The following is a 13,897-nucleotide window of genomic DNA, read 5'->3' as shown; positions in this document are numbered from 1 at the left end:
AATAAAAACACTAACTCAAAGATACATACACCCCCATGTTCACTGCAACATTATTTACAATAGCCAAGACATGGAAACAACCTGTGTCCAACAATGAATGGATAAAGAATATGTGATATATATAACATATATAATTAAATATTATATACAAAATATTATTCAGCAATAAAAAAGTAGGAAATCTTGCTATTTGTGACAACATGGATGGACCTCGAGGGCATTATGCCAAGTGAAATAAGTTACACAGAGAAAGACAAACACTGTATAGTCTGTCTTATATTTGGAATCTGAAAAACAATCCAGAAAAACAAACTCATGGATACAGAAAACAGACTGGTGGTTGCCAGGGGCAGGGGCTGGGGGCTGGCATAGTGGGTGAAGGTAGTCAAAAGGTATGAGCTTCCAGTTAAAAAATAAATAAGCCACTGGGAATGTAGGTACAGCATGATCATTACAGTTAATACTACTGTATTGTATATTTGAATGTTGCTAAGAGAAGAAATCTTAAAAGTTCTCATCATGAGGAAAAAACTGTAGCTATGTATGGTGACTGACGTTAACTAGACTTACTGTGGTATCATTTCAAAACATATACAAATATAGAATCATTACATTTACGGCTGAACCTAATATGCTATATGTCAATTATACTTCAATTTAAAAAAGAAAAGCATTTAAAAAACTTTGTGTAATTTTATTTGTAAAAAATTTTCAAAATAAACGTATTCAATATTTAATTATTTAATATTTAATTATGGACCGTGGATCACACGCATGCTTTAAAAATGAACATGCACATATTGGTGTGCATACTGCACATTTTTTTTTACAAAGGGGTGCACAATCAAGCAAGTCTGGAGAAAACAGCTGGCACGAGCCTACGACAGCTCAGTGTGGCCGGTGCAGCCTAGCCTTGTGCCTGTGGTGGAGGAGTGACAAGACGAGGATTGAGGAAAGGATTGAGGTGTGCTCCAGAAGACAGGGTATGCGAGCCTTCTGAACAGGTGGAGGAGAAGGAACCTAGCTTAGAGGGCATCTGAGGGACAAAGAAAATCAGGAGCTGCCTGAGTCACCTAAACCCACCCAGCAGCAAGCACAGGTGACTCCAAAGACCTGAAGAAGGAAGAGAGGGCGTCTCCAAGCCCCGTCTAATGCTAGGGCAGAGCCCTGTTCCAAGCCTGGGCACCTGCTCCCACCACTGCTCACCTTCCCGCCCTAAAGCCCCTGAAAGCCGCAATTCTTTTAATTGTTGGGGGAGAAAGGCAATTAACACCATTTTCCAAGTTCGTAATTTTAAGTCATAGCATCATAAATGGACAGACCTGTATCCACTGTCTCGCAGGAAGCACTTTTCATGTCCTGAAGCATCCACTCGATGGCGGCCGGAAGCGGGTAGCAGCGGAGCTGCTCCTTTCAAGGTACCGCCCAAGTACAGGTGGGAAGGTGGAAGGGAGATGCTCAAAGGCAAAGGCAGGGATTCTGAGGGACAGAAGTGCACCCGGGAGGGAGGTTGCACAGGGTCTGGGTAAGGAACGAAGGCGGGAGGCTGCTAAGGGCTCCGGCCAAGTCGCTCTCTGATCCTCGTCTTCCTCACCTTCTTCAGCTGCAGGCCGGGTTCCGGTCTCTGGGCCACGCCTCCCGAGTCTCCTGCTTCTTCCTGTCCTCCAGCAGCTGACTGCTGACTTGTAGGACCTCCTCCTCGAACAGCTGCCTGACCTTCTCCAGCCTGGGACGCTGCTGGTGATGGAGCTGCTCCTGTCCTTCAGAGCAAGCTCTCTCTGCTGAGACCCAACAAAGAACATGGAACTGTCTCCTGGGTCCTAATGTTCAAGTCCAGGGCCTGGTCCAGTCTCGCCCAGCTTTGCAGCTTCGCCAGCAGCCTCGCCTTCTCTAGCTCCAGATTCAGCAGATTTTCCTGCATCTCCTGACGTCCCAGCCTTCGCTGCAGCCCCTCCGGTTTTTCTCTGAGCAGCCTGTTTGTTGTTCTCTCACTTCTCCGGCGGGGAGGCTTCTCTTCCCTCAGTTCGTTTAGCTCCCGCCATCTTGCGCAGCGGCACCGCTCAGACTTCCTGTTCTTCAGCATCGCAGCAGGAATAATTGATGCTCCAAATCCTGGTACGCGGGCCTCTCACTGTTGTGGCCTCTTCCCGTTGCGGAGCACGGACTCCGGACGCGCAGGCTCAGCGGCCATGGCTCACGGGCCCAGCTGCTCCGCGGCATGTGGGATCTTCCCGGACCGGGGCACAAACCTGCACGAACCTCCGCATCGGCAGGCGAACTCTCAACCACTGCGCCACCAGGGAAGCCCCTCCAAATCCTTAATCTTATGCTCCTGGTCTGCTCTCACTTCTTGGCCGGCCTGGAATTCCTAAATTTTCTGAATAGCTTCCGGCCTTTTTTTTTTTTTTTTGCCCGTGTGTGCTGCAAGGCCAGCTGCACGCACCTTCAGCTTCTGCTTCTCAGACTCTAGGAACTTCAACTGCACCTCCTAGCTCTGCACTCGACTGCCATTCCGAGATCTTCCCCTTTAAAGCACTGATGGCCTCACTGGTTTCTGCCAGGGTCTCCTTCTCCCTCGGGTTCTCGCTGGCCGCGTCCAGGCTCTGCTTACACAATCTGTTGCGCTCCAGCTGCTCTTTCATCTTCTCGTCCACCTCGGCCTCCTGTTCCTGAAGCTGCTGAATGCGTGTCAAGAGCTCCTTGTTGTGGTCAGGTTCGAGATGCCGACCCCTGGCACTAGTGCTGGACGCTCGCTCCAGTTCCACTCAAGCCCTCTTGTGACTCGGCTCCATCTTCATCTTTTCCAGCTCCATCTGGATGAGGCAAGTCTGAATGGATCTGCTTTGTGTGTTTGTCCAACTGCATCTCTGCTGGTACTTAATCTGCAGAGAACCTTGGGTAGAGGTGGAAACATCCAGTCCAAATCCTCCCTCCACTCCCTGAGAAATGAGATTTTTCAAGACCTTAGGGTGGATAGGAAGGTGGTGTTTTCCCCCAGGTGTTCCATGCCTCCCTCCCTCCCTCCCTCCCTTCCTTCCTTCCTTCCTTCCTTCCTTCCGTCTTTACCTCCTTTCCTTCTCTCTTCTTTTTATCCTGTACTAAAGGTAACATCATCATGCTGGTTTTCCATTTTTGGTTCTTACTTTCATCAGTCCCAGGAAAAGGGCTTCTAGGGTGCTGCTTATTTTCTTAAGCTGGGTGCTGGTTACATTTGTGAAAATTCATGAAAGTAGAGAATTATCATTTGTCACTTTTCTCTATATAAAATTCTGATCAAATATTTTATATGGGCTATATTTTGTCTCTATTGAACATCCAAGCTTGACCTGTTTTTGATATTAATTCTAAAATTCCCTCTCAACTTCTTTATAACATCTGTTATTTCTGAAGGCCTAGCTCATGTTTCCTCATTCAGTTCAATGACTAAATTCTCAAACGTTATCCTTCTTATACTCCCACTATTGATTTTAGCGTTGGTATTGCTGTTGTTGCTATATAAGTCCTTAATTTACAGGTGCTTACTGTTTGACACTTGAAAATCATTTTAAAAATTAAATTGCAACTTGTTCAACTTGACTGTATATGAGAATGTGAAATCTAAAGGTGCCTTAAAAAATCTAGACATAAGAAAAAATATTATCAAAAAGGGACATTATTATATAAATACAATAACAGAACTTCTGCTATGTAGGTAATGCAGACAGTTCTAGTTATCTAGTCAATGAGCACACAGCAAGTACTTAAAAATTTTTCATTTCCATTCTTTTGTTCATCTTCTCCCTCCTTCCCTTTCTCTCTCCTTTCCCTGCCTTTTCTTTTCTTTATTTTCCATTCCTTCCTTCCTCTCTCCCTCCTTCCCTCCCTCCCTCTCTCCCTTCCTTTCTTTCTTTCTTGGAACTGGAACTAGATTCAGGTTAGATATTTTTGGCAAGAATCCTTCATAGGTGGATTGTGTACTTCCATCAGGAGGTACAAATGAGCTAGTTGTCTTTGTTTTTATGATGCCAGTGGCCATTCATTACCATTGCCTAAATTCAGGATTTCATTAGGAGTTTGAAAAATGGTATTTTTCTATGTTTTTTTTCTGTGTTTTTTAGCTGCAATATTTCCATAGAGAGAAACATGTCCTCAATAATTTGTTGGCTGTCTCTGATGTCGTCAGGATAAATGTCTGGTTATTTCCTTTCATTTACGAGTTTTTAAACAACAAGTTAATTCTAGATATCTTCCTAAAGCGAAGACTGGGAATTTAAAAGTATATATTTTTGTATCTTTACAAACTCATAGAATTAGCTATATTATGTTTTAATATATTGCAGTGGTTATTATCAATACTCGTATTTTTCCACCTATGACCTTGTGGGAACCTTTTCAAGGGAGTTTATGATGCAACTCCAGCTGTGTTTGGTAGCATCTTTGCTTTCACATACAGCAACTTATCCTGTACATTTCCTAGATTCACCATATGTCTCTTAGGAATAAGAATATTATCATAGATAACCATATTAGAAATATCAAATTTAAAATAATGATAAAATAGTATTCTCTAAAATATATCCTATATTTGACATTCGCTAGCTCAATTATTCTAATTTGAACTAATTAGCAATCCTGCATAGCAATTACTTTCCAATCTAGGATCCATATTAGAATCATACATTGCATTTATTTGTTATATCTAAGGAATATTACATTTTAAAGATACGCATCATGAGTTCATAACAATATTTTCAATTCAAATTTAGAAGTTCATGGGGTTTTGAGGTTCTGTTTTTTTTTAACCTAGTATCTTAAATCTTATATCTGTAAAGTCTGTCTCCTACGTGGAAAATTTGGTTGCCAAGAATAACAAAAGGATTACTTATTTTCATATACTTTTTTCTTTAGATGGCAAGTGATATTAATTTTCTTATTTTTGCCATGTATATTATCATTATTTTACTTTTTATTTTAAGATTTATTGAATCAACTGAAAGGTTTCAAAGATAGTAGTCTTTAGAAATTTATACTTCTAAATATTTTTCTAACATCTGAGCTCTTTCCATCTCCTTTAGCTCAAATCTTATTGCTGTAATTTTATGTCAATTACTTCCAGTTGAATGATAAAACTGGATGAGGTTAAAGTTGCTAAGGCAGCGTCTAATCAATACTCCCTTGCACAGCCTCAGAGCAGAAGTATTTTGCTCATCTGGTGGATCTGATGCTAATAACTTTTTGCTGTCTTGTGAATTAAGGCAGTGCTTCTTAAGCCTGATGTGTATACATGTTCACCTAGGGATCTTGTTAAATTGCAGATTCTGATTTAGTAGGTCTGAAGTGGGGCCTGAGTTTTCTGCATCACTAACAAAATCCTAGGAGTTGTTGATGACACTTGTCCCTGGATCACAGTTTGAGTAGCAAGAATTTAAGGTTTTCTTGGCTAAGTTTAGGGTTTTCTGGGCTAAGAATTTTTTCAGATGATTAATGTGCTACATTTCTTCTTTTTGTCATTCTTGTAATTTATAGTTTTCTGGATGTCTGGGCAGGTAATTGACGATGTAGCAGTACCAAAATTGAGGTGGCTGTTTTTCCTGTGTTTCATTTTCTCCATTTTACTCATTCTCTTTATTGATGCCCTCTTTAGGCTGTCATTGGTAAAGAGGCCCTCTGCAGAGCATTAATCTGCGACCCTAGTGTCTAACTGATCTACTTCCTTTACCTTAACCATGGCATGGTTGTCAGCACCCTCCATCACTGCCCAGGGAGGCTTAGTATATCATGATTGAGGGTCATAGTGTCTTCACATCTAGCAAGGTGACAATCACCACTGTTTGCAGTAAGGATGGCGTTATTGGGTTGCTTTCCAGGGGCCAGTCTTTGAATTCACCTTTTTCCCATTCTCATTATGTTGGTGGTGGTGTTGGTAATTTGGTGTGGTTAACACCTGTGATGGTCATGATCTGCTACGTAGTTAATGCCTTGCACTGGAACACCATCTATACAGTAAGTCGCCTACATACGAACATTCAAGTTGCGAACTTTCAAAGATGTGAACATGTGTTCGTATGTTCAATCACGCAGTCAGTTCACATGTCTGGCATACATTGTCACGGGCAGCTTGCCCTCTGTTTCCTATTGCTAATGATTCTTCAGCTCTACCATCTCCCACCTCCTCTCCTTCCTCCTGTCAGTAACTCTTCTTGCCTGTTCACTCTATGCCAGCCCCTGTATGCCAGCTGTTGTACTGTACAGCTGTACTTTTCAAGGTACTATACTGTAAGATTAAAAATGTTTATTTTTTGTGTTTGTGTTTTATGTATTATTTGTGTGAAAAGTATTATAAACCTATTACAGTACAGTACTATATAGCCGATTGTGTTAGTTGGGTACCTAGGCTAACTTTGTTGGACTTACAAACAAATTGGACTTAAGAACTCGGTCTCGGAATGGAGCTTGTTCTTATGTAGGGGACTTACTGTAACAGCTGCTGTTATACCTAATTCCCTTCAATAACATCAAACTAGTTAGTTTCTCCACTTCTATACCACCAAGTTGCTTCCTGATTTACCTTCTTTATGGCAGCCTTCTGCACAAAAATAACTTTCACAGTGTCATTTATTTGATTATATATGAAGTACTTTTTACAGTAGATACTACTGGAAAATGTCATGAATGAGGTCACTGAACTGCTGATTCCTCTGCACTTCACCTCTGCCACTGGTTCCAGGCTCGATTTTCCAGAACTGAGGGAGATTCAGTGGTGAGTGACAGCTGGGTCCCTTCCTCCCTGCTCAGTCACTGAGATGATGTCTAAGACCTGCTGTCATGCCTGCAGCACTGCTTTATGGTGATGTTAGCCAGGCCAGTGATGGTGATCTGCTAAGTGTGGTCTGCTAAGGGCTTTCTTGGACTTACACTTCATTACCAGGATTAATCAGACTCAACCTTAGTTTTCTTATCTGCAAAAACAGAATAATCATACCTACTTCACAAGAGAAGTAAACACTTGCAAAGCACATAACATAAAACAAACATACAAAATACATCTTTAAAAAAGATAGGGCTTCCCTGGTGGCGCAGCGGCTGAGAGTCCGCCTGCTGATGCAGGGGACACAGGTTCGTGCCCCGGTCCGGGGGGATCCCACATGCCGCGGAGCGGCTGGGCCCGTGGGCCATGGCCGCTGAGCCTGCGCGTCCGGAGCCTGTGCTCCGCAGCGGGAGATGCCACAACAGTGAGAGGCCCATGTACCACAAAAAAAAAAAAAAAAAAAGATAGTTTTTGAAAAAGTTTACCACAAATTTTCATGAATTCAGGCAGACAAATTTGTCACCTTTGAATAGTTAGTTAATACCTAGTGATCATTTTACTCATCTATAAAATGATCAAAAAAACCCAATTCCTGCTTTGCAGAGTAAGGCTGGTATCAGCACATTCCTTTAGTAATCAGGTTTCCTAGACATGTGAATGTAAGTTAATGAAAACAGAGATGATTATGACTTGCATCTCTTGGGAGATCTTATTTTTCTCTAAGAGCCTAGGATTACAAGGAAAAAAAGACATCATAATGCGTTTTTCAAGTTCAAAAAGTCCATTTCAAATAGAAACATTATATATATATATATATATATATATGTATGTATGTATATATATATATAATTTTTAAAGAAATATCTTTATCCAGTGCAATATTTAATAATCTTGTCCTAAATTCAGTTGTCTCTCATGTCATTAAGTTTCACAAGTCAAGAGAGATGACTGGGGAACAGTATTAGGTGAGACACAAAGAGTGTGCCAGTTTTGCCCCATGATTTGGAAGTGCTTGTCCTTGAAGGTGCCCTGCTTTCTACCCATTTTTAGCTCTGGGTACCTTGTGAAATTTAACAGTTTCCACATGCACATAGAACATCTCTTCTAATGAAAGTGGAACAAAGGAGAGAAAAATGAATGTAAGTGAAGGGAAGTTTATATGTATGTAGGTGTTCAGAAATTTGTAACAGTTTTTGTATTCTCTTCAGTGTTCTCTGATGACCTTGGGATTTAAGGTCATCTGAGGTGGATGAGGTGCCAGTAGATTCTAGAAAGCTTTTAGGAAAGTGTATATATTCTCTTTGGGATACACAAAGAGGCTACATAGACAATTTGTGGCATTAAGCATACTGGAGCTTGCTTGATAATAATTGCAGAAGCAATTGCTGTAGAAACATCTGATCGGTGAAAATACCTTCACTGATGATGTTTAAGCAACCCCTGTAGTAAGGTTTACTCTGTAGTAATAGGCTTTGGGAAAGTCCCAGTGTTTGTGATAAAGGTGAGTTGAAGTTTAAAATAAATCATCAATGTATATAGCAACTGCTAAAAACAAAAAGTTCATACCGAGGTAGTACTCAGTGATAGAGGTGGTTTCAAAAATGATTAAAAGAATGTTCCATTAAAGATGCCCATAGCCACATGAATGTTCATGTTGCTAAGCTCATATGCCTGCCATCAGACAAAATATGACTGAAAAAAGAAGTCTCTCAAAGTGATCATAGAAAAATACATTTTTCTTCCTTCAGAAGTATTTTTGAGGTGCTCCTTTTTCATAATGAATGATGTTGCTTTCAGTAAAAGTGCCCCCCTGTGGTCTTCCAAGCTTTGCCTCTCAAGTTTTCTAGTTTAATATTAGTTGAGCAAATGCACTAGATCCCATTCTTGCCCTGTTAAGTTCACAAAGGCAGCTGAAATTCCTTAGGCAAATTTTTGTACTTAGTACCTTAGATTACAGGGTGATTTCTGCTTCCATTTGATAGCCTTTCGAAATACTACACATTGTTGATGTTGTATGTAATTCTGCCAAGGTTATTGTGCTGTTGGTCTCCCCATAAGTGACATGGATAAACTTTCTTTTATCTCTTTCAGCTTAATTACATTTGATCTCCCCTGAATTATAACAGAAAGACTCATAATTATCTAAGATCTGGCAACATTTTTTTAGTTTTGTTGATGGGTCTGCAGAGGCCAAATTCAATTTGAAGAAATTTGGGGAAAAGAAAAACACCCACCCTTTTCTTTGCATTGTTGCATTAGCCTTTTAACTGATCTCCATGATTTCAGCAACCTTTTCTTACCATTCTCTTCATCAAAGTAATCTTTGCAGTATGTATATTTGACAATGGTAGTCTCCAGCTAAATAAACAAATGAAAAACACACGTTTTAATGGTTCTCTATTGCCAGTGAATGAAATCCATAATATTCAGAATTCTTGTTCTGTTGTTTCTACCTTTTTCTTACCACTCATTTCTAAACTCCTCTCTTTGGCAACATACAACTGTTATTCCCCAAACACATTATATACTTCATTTTTTTCCATGTAATTGTTCATTCTGCCCCAACTTGTAGAAATGCCTTTTCATATCTTCACAATACACACACACACACACACACACACACACACACACACACACAGAGTCACAGATTAGCAAACCGTGGCTCTGTCCTTGAACCAGTCAGGCAAATTAATCTTTCTGTTACATATAGTTGTATTTATTAAACTAGTTGCTTATAATCGGTGCTATATTCAGTGCATGTTTTTATCTCCTCCTGCCCATTAAACTATGTACTTTTTGAGAGCAGAGACTGTGGCTTGGTAATAACTGTGGAGTTCAAAAACATAAGAATCATTTTGTTTGAAGAATTAGGGGGAAAATGAAGGCAGTTTGTTCTTTTTTACTAAAAGTATAATCAGCTAAGTGCTTTTTCTGCCTTTCCACAAGCATTCGATAGAATTCTATGATCATAGTTATGAAAATGGTTCTCTTTTCCTTGAGAAACTCCTTTGCAATTCAGTGTTCATTTTGCCTTTCTGAAATATTTACTTTTAGAACATATGATAGTCAAATATTATTCTTCTTTTGAAAATTATTTTTCAGAATTAGAGTCAATAATCTGGAGCTGCTTCTTTTCACTTCTCCCATTTTTGCATGATAAAAAAGAGAATAAAAATAATTCACAAATAGCTGAAGAAAAATTAAATAATTTAAAAAAATTATCACATGGATACTAAGGGTGTCGGCTGATTTAGAAATCCTATGCTCCATTACTCTGGGCAGTTTAATTTTACAGACTCACTGAGAATTCATTTGTGCATTTTGAGTCTTTTAGAAATTGTTTGATAAAATAATATACAAATGAAGAGAATGAAGACCTGGACAAATTTCAAGTGGCTAACTAGAGAGTCAAGCCTTATATTCTCCACTCATCATCCCCAAACTTGAAAATAAATCAGTGAATCAAGATGATTCATGAATGAAAAAGAATAATACTGGCACTGCCACCAAAGTTTCCTTTATAAAAAAAAAGAAAGAAAGAAAAACAAAGAACTAAACAGCCATGTATAGTAGCACTGACAATATCAGAATTTCCTTCTTTTGTCACTTCTAAGTATATTTATTGTAGTTTGGTTTGGCTCCAGTCCTCCTCTTCTTGTTTTTACTTTGAATTAGGTCCAGGCTTTTTAGCTACAGGGAAGCTAGTTGCAGTATTGAAATTGCACTTTCCTTTAAACAGTGCTAATTGCAGCCATAATAACTAGTTCATGACCATGGAAATTAATGATGGAAAAGACTTGTTAGATCATCTCTTCCATCAGATTCTGACAATACAGGATTATTTTTTACATTATGTCCTGGAGTATTCTGCCTGGTTAACTTTAAGAGACTGAAATAATGAGGCTTTAACCATTTCCCTTGGGAGAGAGTCGTGTATCCTAATAAACTTAGACATCGATCTGAAGATCAGCCTAAATTTTCTTTTTATTTCATTTCATGCCATTACGCCTAGTTATACACCCTTGGGTCACCCTAAACAATTCCTTTTCCTTCTGCATTCAATACAACAAATTTCTTGGCTACCATCCTACAAAGAACTCCATGGATGGTTTTATTCTCATTTACAGAGAAGGATGTGGTCTTAGCTAATAGTGAAGCAAAATGCAGCTATTCATTAATTCATGAATCATTCTTGTCCTAAAAGAGGCAAGTAAAGACTTTTTAAAAAATCCTCAAAAATGTGACTGCTTGCATTATATCTGTGTATTTTATTAGTCAGCTTTAAAAGTATATTAAAAGTAAAATTCTATCAAAATATTTTCCTTGACCTATAAATATATCACTTCCATTCAGATTATCAACTTCTTGAAATCCTGATAGTGAAATCTGTTTTTGGACTCAATTTTTCACCTCCATCATAATGTTCACTTGTTCTGTAAGTGTGAACCTGCTATTTTAATTTATTCATTTAAAATATATTAGAACATGATTTTTTATAAGTATTTGATTTCTCATTGTGTTATTTAAATGGAGCACATCTGATTTTGAATTATAAACTGATGAAGTAGTCAATAATGTACTATATCATTTAGGTTTGTGATTGAGGGGAAAATACTTGGTCTCTATTTATAAATGGCGATAATAAAAATAAAGCATTATTATAAAAGAATTACAGTAGAAGGAAAACATTGTTGCTGTTATTGCGGCTTTATTAGCAGATTTGGTAAATTTCTGGGGTTTGGAAAATAGTATATTTTAAACTCTAATAATGAATTATCCTTATGTATATTTTATATGGCATTGATTCTAAATGAAAGAGTTATGAGCAAGTTATACACTACTCACATCGTCATAGGCAATAAAAATAATAATCATTATTTTTGCAACATGAACTTATTTAAAATAATATAGAGCATGAGAGTAAATTACTCACCCATGTTAAGTAAAATAAATGGTCCTGCTCACCAAAATAAAGCAACAGAAGTGCACTATTATAATCAGACTGCTCATGGGAATTCAGCATAGAGACTTTCAATATATTCCAATGATAGGTAAAATTTTGAAGAAATTTGAAAAAATTCATATGTAATTTATATTCTCAAATTATGTATACAAGGAGAAAATTCAAGGGTAATTATCAATAACTTAACTTTCTAAATCTTCTGCAGGTAAACACTTTTCTTATATCTTTTTATTTTCAAATTCAGTGAGATGTCATTTTGACTCTTTAAGACTAGATCCAGGGACCTCCGTGGTGGTGCAGTGGTTGAGAGTCCACCTGCCAATGCAGGGGACATGGGTTCAAGCCCTAGTCCAGGAAGATCCCACATGCCAAGGAGCAACTAAGCCCTAGTGCCACAACTATTGAGCCTGTGTGCCACAACTACTGAGGCCAGTGCACGTAGAGCCTGTGCTGCACAACAAGAGAAGCCTGCGCACCACAACGAAGACTAGCCCCCACTCGCCGTGACCTCGCATAGCAGTGAGGAACTCACGCAGCCAAAAATAAATAAATTAATTAATTTAAAAAAAAAAAGACTAGATCCAAGGAGATTGGTTCAAGATGGCGGAGTAGAAGGACGTGCACTCACTCCCTCTTGCAATAGCACCAGAATCACAACTAACTGCTGAACAGTCATCGACAGGAAGACACTGGAACTCATCAAAAAAGATACTCCAAACACAAAGCAGAAAGACAAAGGAGAAACCACAGTGAGATGGTAGGAGGGGCACAATCACAATAAAATCAAATCCCATAACTGCTGGGTGGCTGACTCACAAACTGGAGAACAGTTTTACCACAGAAGTCCACCCACTGGAGTGAAGGTTCTGAGCCCCACATCCGGCTTCCCAACCCTGGGGGTTTTGGCAATGGGAGGAGGAATTCTTAGAGAATCAGACTTTGAAGGCTAGTGAGATGTAATTGCAGGACTTCGACAGGACTGGGGGAAACAGAGACTCCACTCTCAGAGTGCACACACATAGTAGTGTGCACATCAGGACCCAGGAGAAGGAGCAGTGACCCCATAGGAGACTGAAGCAGACCTACCTGCTAGTGCTGGAGGGTCTCCTGCAGAGGCGGGGGGCAGCTGTAGCTCACTGCAGGGACAAGGACACTGGCAGCAGAAGTTCTGGGAAGTATTCCTTGGTGTGAGCCCTCCCAGAGTCCGCCATTAGCCCCACCAAAGAGCCAGGTAGGCTCCAATGTTGGTTTGCCTCAGGCCAAACAACCAACAGGGAGGGAACTCAGCCACACCCATCAGCAGACAAGCAGATTAAAGTTTTACTGAGCTATGCCCACCAGAGCAACACCCAGCTCTACCCACCACCAGTCCCTCCCATCAGAAAATGGACACAAGCCTCTTAGATAGCTTCATCCACCAGAGGGCAGACAGCAGAAGCAAGAAGAACTATAATCCTGAAGCCTGTGGAACAAAAAACACATGAACAGAAGATAGACAAAATGAAAAGGCAGAGGACTATGTACCAGATGAAGGAACAAGATAAAACCCCAGAAAAACAACTAAATGAAGTGGAGATAGGCCACCTTCCAGAAAAAGAATTAAGAATAATGATAGTGAAGATGATTCAGGACCTCAGAAAAAGAATGGAGGCAAAGATAGAGAAGATGCAAGACATGTTTAACAAAGACCTAGAAGAATTAAAGAACAAACACCTAGAAGAATTAAAGAACAAGCAAACAGAGATGAACAATACAATAACTGAAATGAAAAATACCCTAGAAGGAATCAATAGCAGAATAACTGAGGCAGAAGAACAGATAAGTGAACTGGAAGACAGAATGGTGGAATTCACTGCCACAGAACAGAATAAAGAAAACAGAATGAAAAGAAATGAAGAGAGCCTAAGAGATCTCTGGGACATTAAATGCAACAGCATTCACATTACAGGGGTGCCAGAAGGAGAAGAGAGAGAAAGGACCCAAGAAAATATTTGAAGAGATTATAGTCGAAAACTTCCCTAACATGGGAAAGGAAATAGCCACCCAAGGCCAGGAAGCACAGAGAGTCCCAGGCAGGATAAACCTAAGAAGAAACACACAGAGGCACATAGTAATCAAATTGACACAAATTAAAGACAAAGAAAACA

The 13,897-nt window shown here is 39.6% G+C and overlaps 1 pseudogene; it reads right to left on the bottom strand.

Moving 5' to 3' along the window:
• Positions 1-1,599: 1,599 nt before the first annotated feature.
• On the bottom strand, positions 1,600-3,013 carry LOC114902399 (annotated as a pseudogene).
• Between the last annotated feature and the right edge of the window lie 10,884 nt (positions 3,014-13,897).

Source organism: Monodon monoceros, unplaced genomic scaffold, assembly GCF_005190385.1.
Source record: "Monodon monoceros isolate NGI ecotype Baffin Bay Population unplaced genomic scaffold, NGI_Narwhal_1 Super_Scaffold_20, whole genome shotgun sequence".
Classification (NCBI taxonomy): domain Eukaryota; kingdom Metazoa; phylum Chordata; class Mammalia; order Artiodactyla; family Monodontidae; genus Monodon; species Monodon monoceros.
The sequence above is the reverse complement of the archived record's forward strand: the minus strand, read 5'-3'. Positions and strand labels throughout refer to the sequence as shown.